The sequence below is a fragment of the Tamandua tetradactyla genome, chromosome 9, assembly GCF_023851605.1.
Source record: "Tamandua tetradactyla isolate mTamTet1 chromosome 9, mTamTet1.pri, whole genome shotgun sequence".
Taxonomy (NCBI): domain Eukaryota; kingdom Metazoa; phylum Chordata; class Mammalia; order Pilosa; family Myrmecophagidae; genus Tamandua; species Tamandua tetradactyla.
The window spans coordinates 66,640,796-66,654,099 of record NC_135335.1 but is presented as its reverse complement, the minus strand read 5'-3'; the positions used below and the strand labels follow the sequence as shown (position 1 = coordinate 66,654,099).

The 13,304-nt window shown below is 37.9% G+C and overlaps 1 pseudogene; it reads left to right on the top strand.

Moving 5' to 3' along the window:
• The first annotated feature begins 653 nt into the window (after positions 1-653).
• The window catches only part of LOC143645713 (CDKN2AIP N-terminal-like protein pseudogene), a 37,851-nt pseudogene continuing 25,200 nt past the window's right edge, over positions 654-13,304 (top strand).

The window sequence follows — 13,304 nt, the reverse complement described above, 5'->3', positions numbered from 1 at the left end:
GATTTTTCCTTTCCCGATATACTCTCTTCCATTTCTCTCCAGGACAATTGCTCTTTCCAGTCTGAGCTCCCGTCATTGTCATAATCATGCTGTTTCTGCTTTATTATAACACTTTATATATAACTTTATAAATCAATTGCCACATTAGATATTGAAACTATTATTTTGCTTGTTTGTTTGTTTGTTTTGCATGGGCAGATACTGGGAATCGAACCCAGTTCTCCGGCATGGCAGGTGAGAATTCTGCCCCTGAACCACCAGTGCACCCACTATTTGTTTTGTTTTTAACAAACCTCTACTTGGTCTGGATTCCAAGCTTCCTAAAGGAAGATATTCTTTTTAATTTTAATTTTATTGTTGTCACATAGATACAATATAAAATTCCCATTTTAACACATTCAGGTATGCAATTCAGTGGTGTTAATTATATTCACAATATTACGCTCTCATCACCACCATCCTTTGCCAAAACTTTCTCCATCATCCCAAAGGAAACTTGGTACCAATTAAGCATTAACTCCCCATTTCCACTCCCACCTTGGCCCCTGGTAACCTGTATCATAGTTTCTGAATCTATAATATTCTAAATATTTCACATAATTGAGATCATGCAATATTTGTCCTTTTGTGTCTGGCTTGTATCACTCGACAGGATGTATTCAAGAATTGTCATGGTGCAGTATGAATCTGGTGCATTCTGTGAACTTTGTTCCATGCATCTTCAGTCACAAGCACCAGCAGTGTCAGATGCATGGTAAGTGCTCTGTAAAAAGCAGTTGAACTGAATTAACTTTTCCCTGTTTTGGTATTTTAAATATTTCCTTCACTAGTTAGTCCATCTCTTTTCATTTCTGCAAGTGACATACTGACCGTGACTTTATTCCAAACAAATATTCAAGCAAAAAATAGAGAAATATCTTGTTTCAGTGAAGTAATTTATCATTAAAAAATTAAAATTTTACTTGTGTAATTCTAGTGATTTTAATTGTTAAAGAGGAAACCAAACCAGAATGGCATTCTTTCTCTCTCTCTCTCTCTATCTCTCTCTGTCTCTCCTAATAGAAACTTATTACAAAAGCGAAAGGGACATCTACAGTCCCATGTTCCTCACATTACCATCTAGTTTCCATCTAGGAAACTGCCTTTCTTCTGTGCTGTGAAATTCCGGTAAGAGGTTACTCTGGCCCCACCGCTAAGGCTAAAGTGGCAAACCCTCTATTCCCAGCTCCCAGCCCCACACAGCCAGGGCAGCCCATGACCCGGGCTCAGCAGAGCAGATCCCTCTCCTCGTCCTTGGCTCCCAGGATTATCACTAGGATGGGGGAGAATAGAAACAGACAGGGTTTCTTCACTGCCAGGCAGCGCACTGTCCGGACTGCTCTAGCTGGGTGGCTCCAGCTGCAGTTCCTGCCCCCAATCTTCTGACTGACTTGGGTCTGCCCATTTCCTAGACCTGGACTCCAGCCTTAACTGATGGTCTGACAGTATTTTCCCAACACACTTCTTTTCATCCAAGATAACGAGGATTGGTTTCTCTGGCTTACAAACGAAAATCCTGGCTGATAAAGGTAGAATCACATAAGACTATTGAGGTTAAGCACAAATTTAGCTGAGTCTGGAAAATATACCAATATATTTAGTGAATAATAATGATAATAGTTATTATCGCTGCTATTATTTACATACAGTGAAACTTTGCTATGTGGCATTTAATCTAACATCCGCTTTATGAGCTGAGACAGGTACCCTTATTATTTTTTTCTTATGATTAAAAATCTAAGACAGAGGGAAGTTAAATCAATGCCACATGGCTAGTAATGAACATAGCTTGGTTCCAAATGAAAGCAGTCTGTCTTTATATTCTTCACTTTTAATAATAACAACAGTACCTAACATTTATTGAGTGCTTACTGTGGACCAGACATGGTTCATTTATTTCTCACAACCTTAAATACATTATGAAGTGTCTTAAAATTTTATAAAGTATAATCCCTATTTTATGGATAAGAAAAGTGAAATATAATGTAATTAAACCACTGGCCCAATTTCCCACAGATAATAATCAGAAGGCCCAGATTCTGAATCCATCTTTTCCAAACTACACACATCCCACTGCCCATTATGGCCAACCTGAATGGAGTTCTGTGCTTGCAAGAGATGTAAGCTCTAAATCTGTCCTTTCCTTGAACTAGCTGCGTAACTACTATGGATTGAATTGTGTTCTTGGAAAAGGCGTGTTCAAGTCTTAAATCCAGTCCTTTGAATGTGACTTTGTATGGAAATAGGGTCTTTGAAGATATTATTTGTTAAAATAAGACCAAACCAGATTAGGGGTCTGGGGCCCTACTCCAATAGCATGGTGTCCTTGTAAGAGTTGGAGAATTGGAAGCAGACAGGCACAGGGGAGAATGCCAAGTGATACGTGATGCCTGAGGCACAGATTGAAGCCCAAGGATTGCTGACAATTCACCAGATGCTAGAAAGAAGCAAAGAAGGACTCTCCCCTACAGATTTTGAACTTCCAGAACAGTGAAAAAATACATTTCTGCTGTTTTAAGTCACCCAATTTGTGGTACTTCATTGCAGCAGCTTTAGGAAGCTTGATTATGATTTAGTTTTCTCATATTTAAGGTGGTCATAATATTAATAAACATCCAACATAATTTAAAAGCCATTATGAGGGAAAAACAATATACAGTTTTAAAGTGCTTTGAAAACTGGTCTTCATGTAAACAGTTACCATTTTCAGATTTGTTTCAAATTGAATTTTAAGAAATTTGGAAAGCTCTACCACACTATCTATATTATTCAGTTGGTATACCTAGAAGAAACGCCTGAGTGAGACACACTTACAAGACATCACAGAGTGTATTTCTGAGATAGAGCACAAAAGTCACCTCCCCCCCCAACATGTCTATCCTATATTTCCACAAAGTGTTCTAAATGCAGAACTGAAGAACGATATAAGGTAAGCAATATAAGTTTGAGTCAGGGGTTCTCAGCTGCAAATGATTTTATCTCCCAGGAAATATTTGACAACGTCTGGAACATTTTTGGTTGTCACAGACGAGGGAATACTGCTGATGTCGAGTTAGTAGAGACCAGAAGCATTGCTCAGCATCCTAGAATGCAGAAGACAGGCCCCACAACAAAGGATTATCTAGCCCTAAATGTTAATTGTGCTGAGATTGAGAGTTACTGGTATACAAATCCTTGCAAAATTGCTCTCTAGAACTTTGTTCAAAAAGAGGATTTTGGCTAAGAACAATGAATTTCTATTACGCTTTGTGCTTTTCCCTGAAATGGCATCTGGAGACTTTAAAGGACACAGATCTGCTTGGGCCACATGTGGATAATTGGGAATTACCCAACATAATTGCTTTTATGCAGGGCTTCTTGCCCAAATGACTAGATATAAATGCTACAGATGAATCACTTGATACATGATATCAAATTTCAATTAAGCAAATTTGAAAGGAAATTCAAATGGGAAAATTATTGCTTTTTTCTCAAACATCGAAACACCAAATCATTCCTAATGACGCCAAGATAGATAAAAAGCTGAAGAGAGAGGATTGGAAGTACTTACCACTCTCAGCAGTGAAAAGTCAACTGAAGGTAAGTTAAGCTTATTCAAAAAAACATTCCTCTCACAAGCCTAAAGCAGCCTTCTTTATTCTAACCCTCAATTTATTCTCCCATTGCATTCACTCCAAATGCGCTTTGGAGTGGTACCTGCAGGTAGTACCTGCACATTCTGAAACTCAAAGAAATTGGTTGTCCTATTTCCTGCCTGTATCAGTCAGGGCTCTCTCAAAAAACAAAGCCAAAAGGAGATATATGTAAATATAAGATTTATAGAAGTGTCTCACACAAACGTAGGAATGCAACAGTCCCAAATCCATTGGGCAGGCTGTAAGGCTGGCAACTCCGATGAAGAATCAACTTAAAACATGCTTAATTTATAAATAGAACACAGTAACAGACATATGTTTCACCTCACAACACTCAACTGTCCTACATACAACTAGAAATGCATGAAATTTCCCCAGAATAGGGTGCAAGTCCTTAGATAACATTTATTCTCAAACTTGATATCCTATAACTTATATACTATAACACAAACAATACAACTTATGCCATATGATAGGAAGAAAACAAGATACTTGCTTTATGTACCATTGCAAACATAGTCCTACAAAGCAAGTAGGAAATATTCATACTATCACAGTTCATATTTCTGTAACTGGTCACATGTTATAGTTCATATGTGTCTACTACCTATTCCATATTCCCTTTATCCTCAGCAAGCACTTCAACTGGCCATAGTTCTTTGCTGGGGTGACATCATGGTTTTTTGTCTGGTGGGGTGACACAAACCTTCATTCCTGAAGTATTGGTACTCCTGCCTGGATTGGGTTGTTGCAGTTTTCCATTGACCTTAATCACAGATCATGGTAGTACTAAGAGATGCCCTAAGTTATCTCCTGTATTCCAGGAAAACTCTTCTTTACCTCCATTGTGCAGTTGCAGTTCTATTTCCCCTATACAGTCAGGATCAATCACCCCAGCCAGTATAGTAATCCCCTTCCTTGTCTATTGATTCAGAGGCATAAGAGACCCAAAGTGGCCAAGTGGCAGTCTTAACTTCCAGTTCAATGTAATCATTGTTTTGCCTCCTACTGGGACCATTCTTCTTTTTGGAACTAAGACCTGAGGACAAGAAGCAAAGATGTTTCTAGTGGATCACTAGGGGTGATAGTGAGTGGCACCACTCCCATTTCCACCCCCTTATTCCTGGATCCATAAATCCTGGCTATGAGAGAACATTACCATAGAGTTGATGGTGATTCATAGCATGCACTGCTATGAATGCACCTACTGGAGTATGCCCCAGTCCTGAAAGGTATTTCCACCTAGCTGCACCATAATTGGGTTTTCAAAAGGCGATTCCACCGTTCTATTAACCCAACTGCCTCTGAAAGATGGGGAACATGGTAAGACTGGAGAATTACATCAGCATGTGCCCATTCCCACGCTTCATTTGCTGGGAAACGCATTCCTTGATCAGAAGCAATGATGGGTGGAATACCATGACAGTGGATAAGGCATTATATAAGTGCACATATATTAGTTTTGGTGGAAGCATTGTGTACAGGAAAGAACAGCCCATATCCGGAGTCTGTGTCTATTCCAGTTAAAACAAATCACTGTCCCTCCCATGATGGAAATGGTCCAATGCACTGAACCTGTCACCAAGTAGCAAGTTCATCATCTTGAGGAATGCTGCCATATAAGGGACTGAGTGTGGATCTCTGCTGATGGCAGATTGGGCACTCAGCAGCAGCTGTAGCCATGTCAGCCTTGGTGAGTGGAAGTCCATGCTGCTGAGCCTATGCATAACCTCCACCCCTGCCACCATGGCCACTTTGTTCATGAGCCCATTGGACAATGGCAAGGAATGGCTGGGGGAAGATGACCCCACAGAATGGGTCATCTTATCCACTTGATTATTAAAGCCTTCCTCTGCTGAATTCACCCTCCGGTAAACATTCACATGGGACACAAATATCTTCATGTTTATAACTCACCCAGAAAGGTCTATCCTCAAACCTCTTCCCCAAACCTCATGTCACCAATTTTATAATCATGCTCCTTCCAATTCCCTGACCACCCAGCCAAACCATTAGTAATAGCCGATGAATCAGTATACAAATACACCTCTGGCCAGTTCTTCTTTCAAGCAAAATGAACAAGCAGGTGCACTGTTCAAAGTTCCAACCACTAGGAGGATTTCCCCTCGCCACTGGTAAGATGCTGTAGTGATATAAAATCACATCATACAGAATCATCTGTAAGCCTGAGTTTTTTTCTTTCTCAGTCACCTGACTGTAAGAACTCCCCAAGAGGTCACCATCTGGTTAAGTTTATGATAAGCAACTGTTATCCTCCAAGACCCATCTGTTTTCTTCCCAGGCTGGGGAATTGAATGAGCATGTGATGGGAATCCTTCAAGCCTGTATCCTTCAAGCCCTTAAGAGTGGTACTAATCTCTGGAATCCCTCCAGGAATCCAGTATTTCTTCCATTTGACTATTTTGCTAGGTAGGGGCAGTTCTAGTGGTTTCCACTTGGTCTTTCCTACTATAACAGCCCTCACTCCAAGAGTTAGGGAACCAATGTGTGGATTCTGCCAGTTACTGAGTATGTTGATTCCAATTATGCATTCTGGAACTGGGGAAATACCCAAAGAATGGGTCTTTGAACCCAGTGGACCCACTGTGAGATTAACCCAAGCTGAAACTCCATCAATCACCTGACCTCCATAAACCTCTACTCTGACTGATGGGCCAGAGTGATGTTTTGGGTCCCTATTCTAGTTTACTAGCTGCCAGAATGCAACACACCAGAGATGGATTGGCTTTTAATAAAAGGGGATTTATTTAGTTAAGAATCTATAGTTCTTCAGAGGAAAGGCAGCTAACTTTCAACTGAGGTCCTTTCTTACGTGGAAGGCACAAGGCAATCTCTGCTGGCCTTCTCTTCAGGTCTCTGGGTTCCAACAACTTTCCCCAGGGTGATTCCTTTATGCATCTCCAAAGGTCTGGGCTTAGCCACGAGTGCTGAGATGAGGTATCTGAGCTGCTTGGGCTGTGCTACGTTGAGCTCTCTCATTTAAGCACCAGCCAATGAAATCAAACATCATTCATTGCAGCAGACACGCCTCATAGCCTGCTGCAGATGTAATCAGTGACAGATAAGGCTCACATACTGTTGGTTCATGTCCACAGCAATAGAACTAGGCACTTCACTTGGCCAAGTTGACACCTGAACCTAACTACCACAGTCCCCTAGAATTAATGTCATTTCACAGCCATGTCTAATGATTCCTGAAATATCTGATCATTTCCTTTGCCCCAATGCACAGTCACCCTGGTTAAAGGCCATAGGTTTCCTCTGGGAAGCTGGGAGGAAGGTTAACAGTGTATGTTTTGGACAATATAACATGATTCTTCCCCAAGGATACCCAGCCCTCCCCTCATTCAAGGGGCTCTGGGTCTGTAAAGTGTCTCAAGTCTGAGAATTGATTAAAGGACTGTGACTCTCTGTTTTTGTAATTCAAGTTAGATTTCGGTTCTCTTGACCTAGAATTTTTCTGTTTATACAGCTCAAACAAGAATTTAGCATCATTAACATTATCATCACAGTTTTCCTTTCAAGACGTCTGATCTTGCTGCCAGACTTTTGCCTCTTCTGCTAATGTCCCTCAGAGAATCATGCTCTTCGGACATTACCATCTATATCCAATGAGTACCTCAGGAATCCCAATCAATAGCCTTAAGGAAAGTGACATTTCTTATGCTTGTTTTAAAATAAAAATGGGAACAGGTTCTTTTTTTAATTACCTAGGTAGCTAAGTGAAATAAGGTCACAACTATAATGGAGGGCAGAGTTCATGGTTGTAGAGCAAGGTAGCAGAGTTGAAGGAGTAATTTACGACTCACACAAACACAGACCCATTGTATGGAATAGGTCTATCTCTTGCATTTTGCAGCTACTTCCACTTGAGCAAAGCCATACCATTGCTCCCACCACAAGCCCAACACTAGTTCTTTTCCAGATATCTTCAGGCTTTAAAATCTAGAAGCAAATTTACTACCAGCCTCAGTGAGAGAAGATGCTTTATTTCTCACTTTTTCTCCCAAATCACCCTTTCAAGGTGAGTCACAGTAGGTGGGCCACAGTGGCTTAGCAGGCAAGAATGCTCACCTGCCATGCCAGAGAACTCGGGTTCGATTCCCGGTGCCTGCCCATGTTAAAAAAAAAAAAAAAAAAAAGTGAGTCACAGTAAAAATATCTTGTATCCATGATAAGCCTGGAAGTAGAATGATCTAAACCTATAACCTCAAAAAATAGTTATTTTTATGTTAAAATTGGCACACTCAAATTCAGAGTTAGAACTCTGATGCTATGAAAGTCAGCATTACCCTATATAGCAATTGTTTAAAAAGTAAAAACAGTGAACAGATTTCGACTAGAGATATGAGTGAAGCTGATCTGGATAGGACTAAGGCAAATCAGAATGTACAAGATAAAGGATGATATTCTCTATTTTTTCTTTTTCTTTTTTTTTAATATGTTCTATATTTTAAAACTTCAATTTCTGTGTGAGTCCAAAGGAGGAGATGTTTCTTTGGTGCAAAATTTATATTTAGGGTAGCGCATTATCTAATTTACCTTGTATAATCAATTTATTCAAATACAATCATTATATGGGACTTTGAACAGGATGTGAGATTTTGTTAGTTTGTTCAGGTTAGTGTTATGCCCCAATACATCCCAGAGTAATTTGGGCAGTCAATAAAAAAGTATTTGCAAACTCCCCTTGAGAGAATGGGGAGAAAGGAGGAAATATTAAATTTCCCATCTGGGGAATTCCTGATATTCTCACAAGCAGTGGGGACAACCAGTTCAATAGGCTGAGACCTCAATCTTGACTCTCACCCTATGAAATTTATAAAACTAATTAAGCTAATCCTACTTATAACAATGCCTAAGAGACACTTCCAGAGAACCTTTTTTGTTACTCTGATGTGTTTTTTTGCCTCTCTCTTTAAGCCAGCTTGGCAAGGGAACTTTTGGCAATAACCCTCCTCCATGGGTCATGACTCTAAGGGGTGTAAATCTCTTTGACAATGTGAGACGTGACTCCCAGGGATGAGCTGGAACCTAGCATCATAAGATTGAGAAAGCCTTCTTGACTAAAAGGGAGAAGAGAGAAATGAGACAAAATAAAGTTTAAGTGCTGAGAGATTTCAGATAGAATTGAGAGTTTATCCTGAAGTTATTCTTATGCCTTATACAGATATCCCTTTTTAGTTTATGGTGTATTGGAGGGGCTAGAAGGAATACCTGAAACTGTATTCTAGTAGCCTTGATTCTTAAAGATGATTGCATAACTATATAGCTTTTGCAATGTAACCATGTGAATTTGAAAACCTTGTGGATAAAGCACTCTTTATCCAGGGTATGAACAGATGAGTTTAAAAAAAAACAATAAATAGATAAATAAATAATAGGGGAATAAGGATCTAAAAAATTGGTAGGTAGCTATACTAGTAGCCAATGAGAGGGAGGGGTAAGGGTTATGGAGGTGTATGAGGTTTTTTCTTTTTTCTACTTATTTCTTTTTCTGGAGTGATACAAATGTTCAAAAAATGATCATGGTATGAATACACAGCTGTGATGATATCGTGAGCCACTGATTGTATACTTTTGATGGACTACATGAGCATGAAGATGTCTCAATAAAAAAAAAATATATATATATATATATATATATATATATATTAACGGAAAGAAAAAAAAAGAAATTAACACAACATTTAGAAATCATACCGTTCTACATATGCACTCAGTAATTCTTAACATCATCACATAGATGCATGATCGTCGTTTCTTAGTACATTTGCATCGGTTTTTTTAATGAGTACACTCAAAAGAATGAAGGTCGTATCTTTGATCTTGAGGCTTACTCTTGTGAAGTTTAAGTAAGTAGTGGAGAAGCTTAGGCTACCCATAGGTATGCCTAAGAGTTACTTCTGGAGGACCTCTATTGTTGCTCAAATGTGGTTTCACTCTCTCTAAGCCCAACACTGCAAGTGAAATCATTGCCCTCCCCCCTACATGGGACATGATATCCAGGGGTGAAAGTCTCCCTGGCAATGTGGGAGATAACTTCCAGGGATGAATCTGGTTCTGGCACCATGGAATCAACAATTCTATCCTGACCAAAAGAGGGATAAGAAGTGTAGCTAATAAAATATCAGTGGCAGACAGAGTTCAGATAGAATCAAGAAGCTACTCTGTGGTTGCTCTTATGCAAGCTTCAGTTAGACATTGCTACCTATCATAACCTGACAAACCCCAACCAGGACCATTCCAGCCAATCCTAAAGAACACCTACTGCAATACATAAGATTCCATACACTAGAGAAACTTTCCAGAAACCTACAACCTCCAGATGGGTCCCTGATCCAACTAAATCCTGAAACCTAGAGGGCCCAGTCATTCCAGAACCTCAGATAGTTCTATCTCCCCACCCCATATTATTGACAGCCCTTTCCAACATGAAAAAGTTAGAATGACCATAGCCCAAACACCCCTAAAGAGAGGGATAGGGGCGGGCCGCGGTGGCTCAGCGGGCAAAGTGCTTGCCTGCTATGCCGGAGGACCTCGGTTCGATTCCCGGCCCCAGCCCATGTAACAAAAAACGGAGAAACAGAATACAATAAAACAAGAAAATGTTTAAAAATGTTTCCCTTTCTTCCTTCCTTCCTTCCTTCTATCCTTCCTTCCTTCTCTCTGTCTTTCCTTTAAAAAAAAAAAAAAAAAAAAAAAAAAAAAGAGAGGGATAGGAAAATCAAAGGTGATGGTGGAGTTATACAGAGAAGATAGGATTAGCAAATGAATATGAATGCTGAATCATTAAATTGATATCTCTTTTAGTCTCCAGTATCTTAGAGCAACTAGAAGTAAAAACCTAAAATTGTGGAACTGTAACCCATGTCAAACTCTGAAATATGTTCTACAACTAAGTGTGGTGCTATGCTTTGAAATTTATTGTTTCCTTGTATTTATGTTATTTTTCACAAAAAAAAGAAGGAAAAAATGTCAATTGTGATGATGAAAAATATTTAAACCCTCTAGCCTCCTATATTCTGGAGTAGCTAGAAATAAGAATGTGAGAGGATCATATGGTAGACCATGGCAAACTCTGGGATCTGTTCTGTAAATACCTGTTGAAGAGTGCTTTGAAAATATTATACTGTACAATTAAAAAGTTAAAAAAATAAAATGTAAAAGTAAATTAGAAAAAAAATGGCTATTCTAAAAAAAAAAGTAAATTAGAACACTCAAAAGAATGACAATGGACCCCTACTTCACACCATATAAGAAATCCATTCAAAAAGAATCAAAGACCTGAATATAAAAACCATAACTATAAAATTTCTTGAAGAAGACATATGGAAGCATCTTCAAGGCCTTATATTAGGTGATAGTTTCTTAGACTTCACACCCAAAGCACAAGCAACAAAAGAAAAAATAGTGAAATGAAAACTGATAAAAATTTAAAACTTTTGTGACTCAAAGGATTTCATCATGAATGTCAAAGGGAAACCAACAGAGTAGAAGTAAATATTTGAAAAGCATATATCTAACAAGGGTTTAATATCCAGAATATATAAAGAAATCCTACCACTCAAAAACGAAAATTCAAACAGCTCAATTAGAAAACATGTAAAAGACTCGAATAGACATTTCTCCAAAGAAGAATTACAGATGACCAAAAGGGATGTGAAAAAAATGCTCTGTATCATTAGTCATTAGGGAAATGCAAATTAAAATCAAAATCAAATCATGAGATACCATTTTATTCCCACTAAAATAGTTATTATTTTTCAAAATAGAAAATAAGATTTGGAGAGCTTGTGGAGAAATAGGAATACTCATTTATTGTTAGTGGGAATGTAAAATAGTACAAATACTTTAGAAGACAGTTTGGCAGTTCCTCAGGAAGTTACGTATAGAATTACCATATGATCCAGCAACCCAACTTCTAAGTATTTACTCAAAAAAATTGAAAGAAAAGATTCAAACAGATATTCACATATCCATGTGCATGGTGCCATTATTTATAATTGCCAAAAGATGAAAGCAACCCAAGAGTCATCAACCAATGAATGGTTAAACAAAGTATGATGTGTACTTACAGTACAATATTATTCAACCACAAAAATTAATGAAGTTCTGATATATGTGACAACATGGATGAACCTTGAAAATATCAACTTGAGTGGAATAAGCCATACAGAAAAAGACAAATGTTTTATGATCTCACTGATATGAAATAATTAGAATAAGCAAATTAAAAGAGTCAGAAACTAGAATGCAAGATAGTGTTTTGGTGTGCTAATGCTATTGGAATGCAATATACCAGAAATGGTTTGGCTTTTATAAAGGGGATTTATTCAGTTGCAAGTTACAAATCTAAGGCCATGAAAGTGTCCAAATTAAGGCATCAACAAGAGGAGATCTTCTCTCAAGAAAGGCTGATTGTATAACTCATGGGAAGGCACATGGTGATGACGGCTGTCCTTCTCTGTCAGCTTCTCGATTCAAGCAGCTCTCTCAGCTCCTGCATCTCCATACATCTGTATTTGGTTTCATTTCTCTGCCCTCATATCAGCTCTGAGCTCTCTGTATGTTTTTTTTTTTTTTTGCCTTTATTCTCTTTATAGTAAAAGGATTAAGTCTCACCTTGAATGGGTGGGGTCACATCTCCATGGAAACACCTAATCAAGATTGGATTAAAAGAATTTAGCTTTTATGGGGTACATAACAGTTTCAAAACAGCACAGATACCATAGGCCAATTCCTTAAAATAAACCTCTTAAACTCAAAAGAATTAAAAGAAAAGATTCAATATAGTATATATTGCATATATATATTATAATATATACACACATATATATCATATGATATAAAGATTGTAAGATAGATATAGATTAGGTAAGTAGGTAGATAGATAGATAGATAGATAGATAGATAGATAGATAGATAGATAGATAGATAGATAAATCCTGTTGGTTCTCTTTTTGAGGAGAACTCTGACTGATAGACTATCCAAAAGTCAGGACCTGAACAGATTTCAGACAATTCAAGATTTCCCTTGCTAATCTGAAGTTACTATTGGAACTCTGGCTATTTTAACTTAGAAAACTGAATAGGATTGAATAGTGTGGGAAGAAAGTATTATACATAATAATAAAATAATCCAAAGTTGGTGCATTTCCTAGAATCTCAATTGTTTATTCTCATGTGTGGTGTTCTCATCAAGGTAGGAGCAAACATGAAAATTTATTTCATGAACCTGGCATACTCCAATATTAAAACCTAGAAAAGAGAACACATCCAAGTGTGTGCACTCATACACACACATAGACAAGAGTGGAATATTAAAAAATATAGTTTCTGAATGCTTTCTGTCTATAGTTAAATGAGCATAATTTTGGATTGCTATTTCTCTGCAAATAAAAAACTAAAGGTAATCAAATATGATGTCTAATAATGTATGTTTCTGTCCTTTCAAAAGTCAGTATCATCTTCATTTAGAAGGATAAAGATTAAAAACTCATCATCATATCTGAGGCCAAAAAAGCTTAATTAAAAATCTTTCGAATTAATTTTATTTCTTCAGATTAAACCTTTGTTCAACTATTTCAAAATTAAGGTTTGGATGCA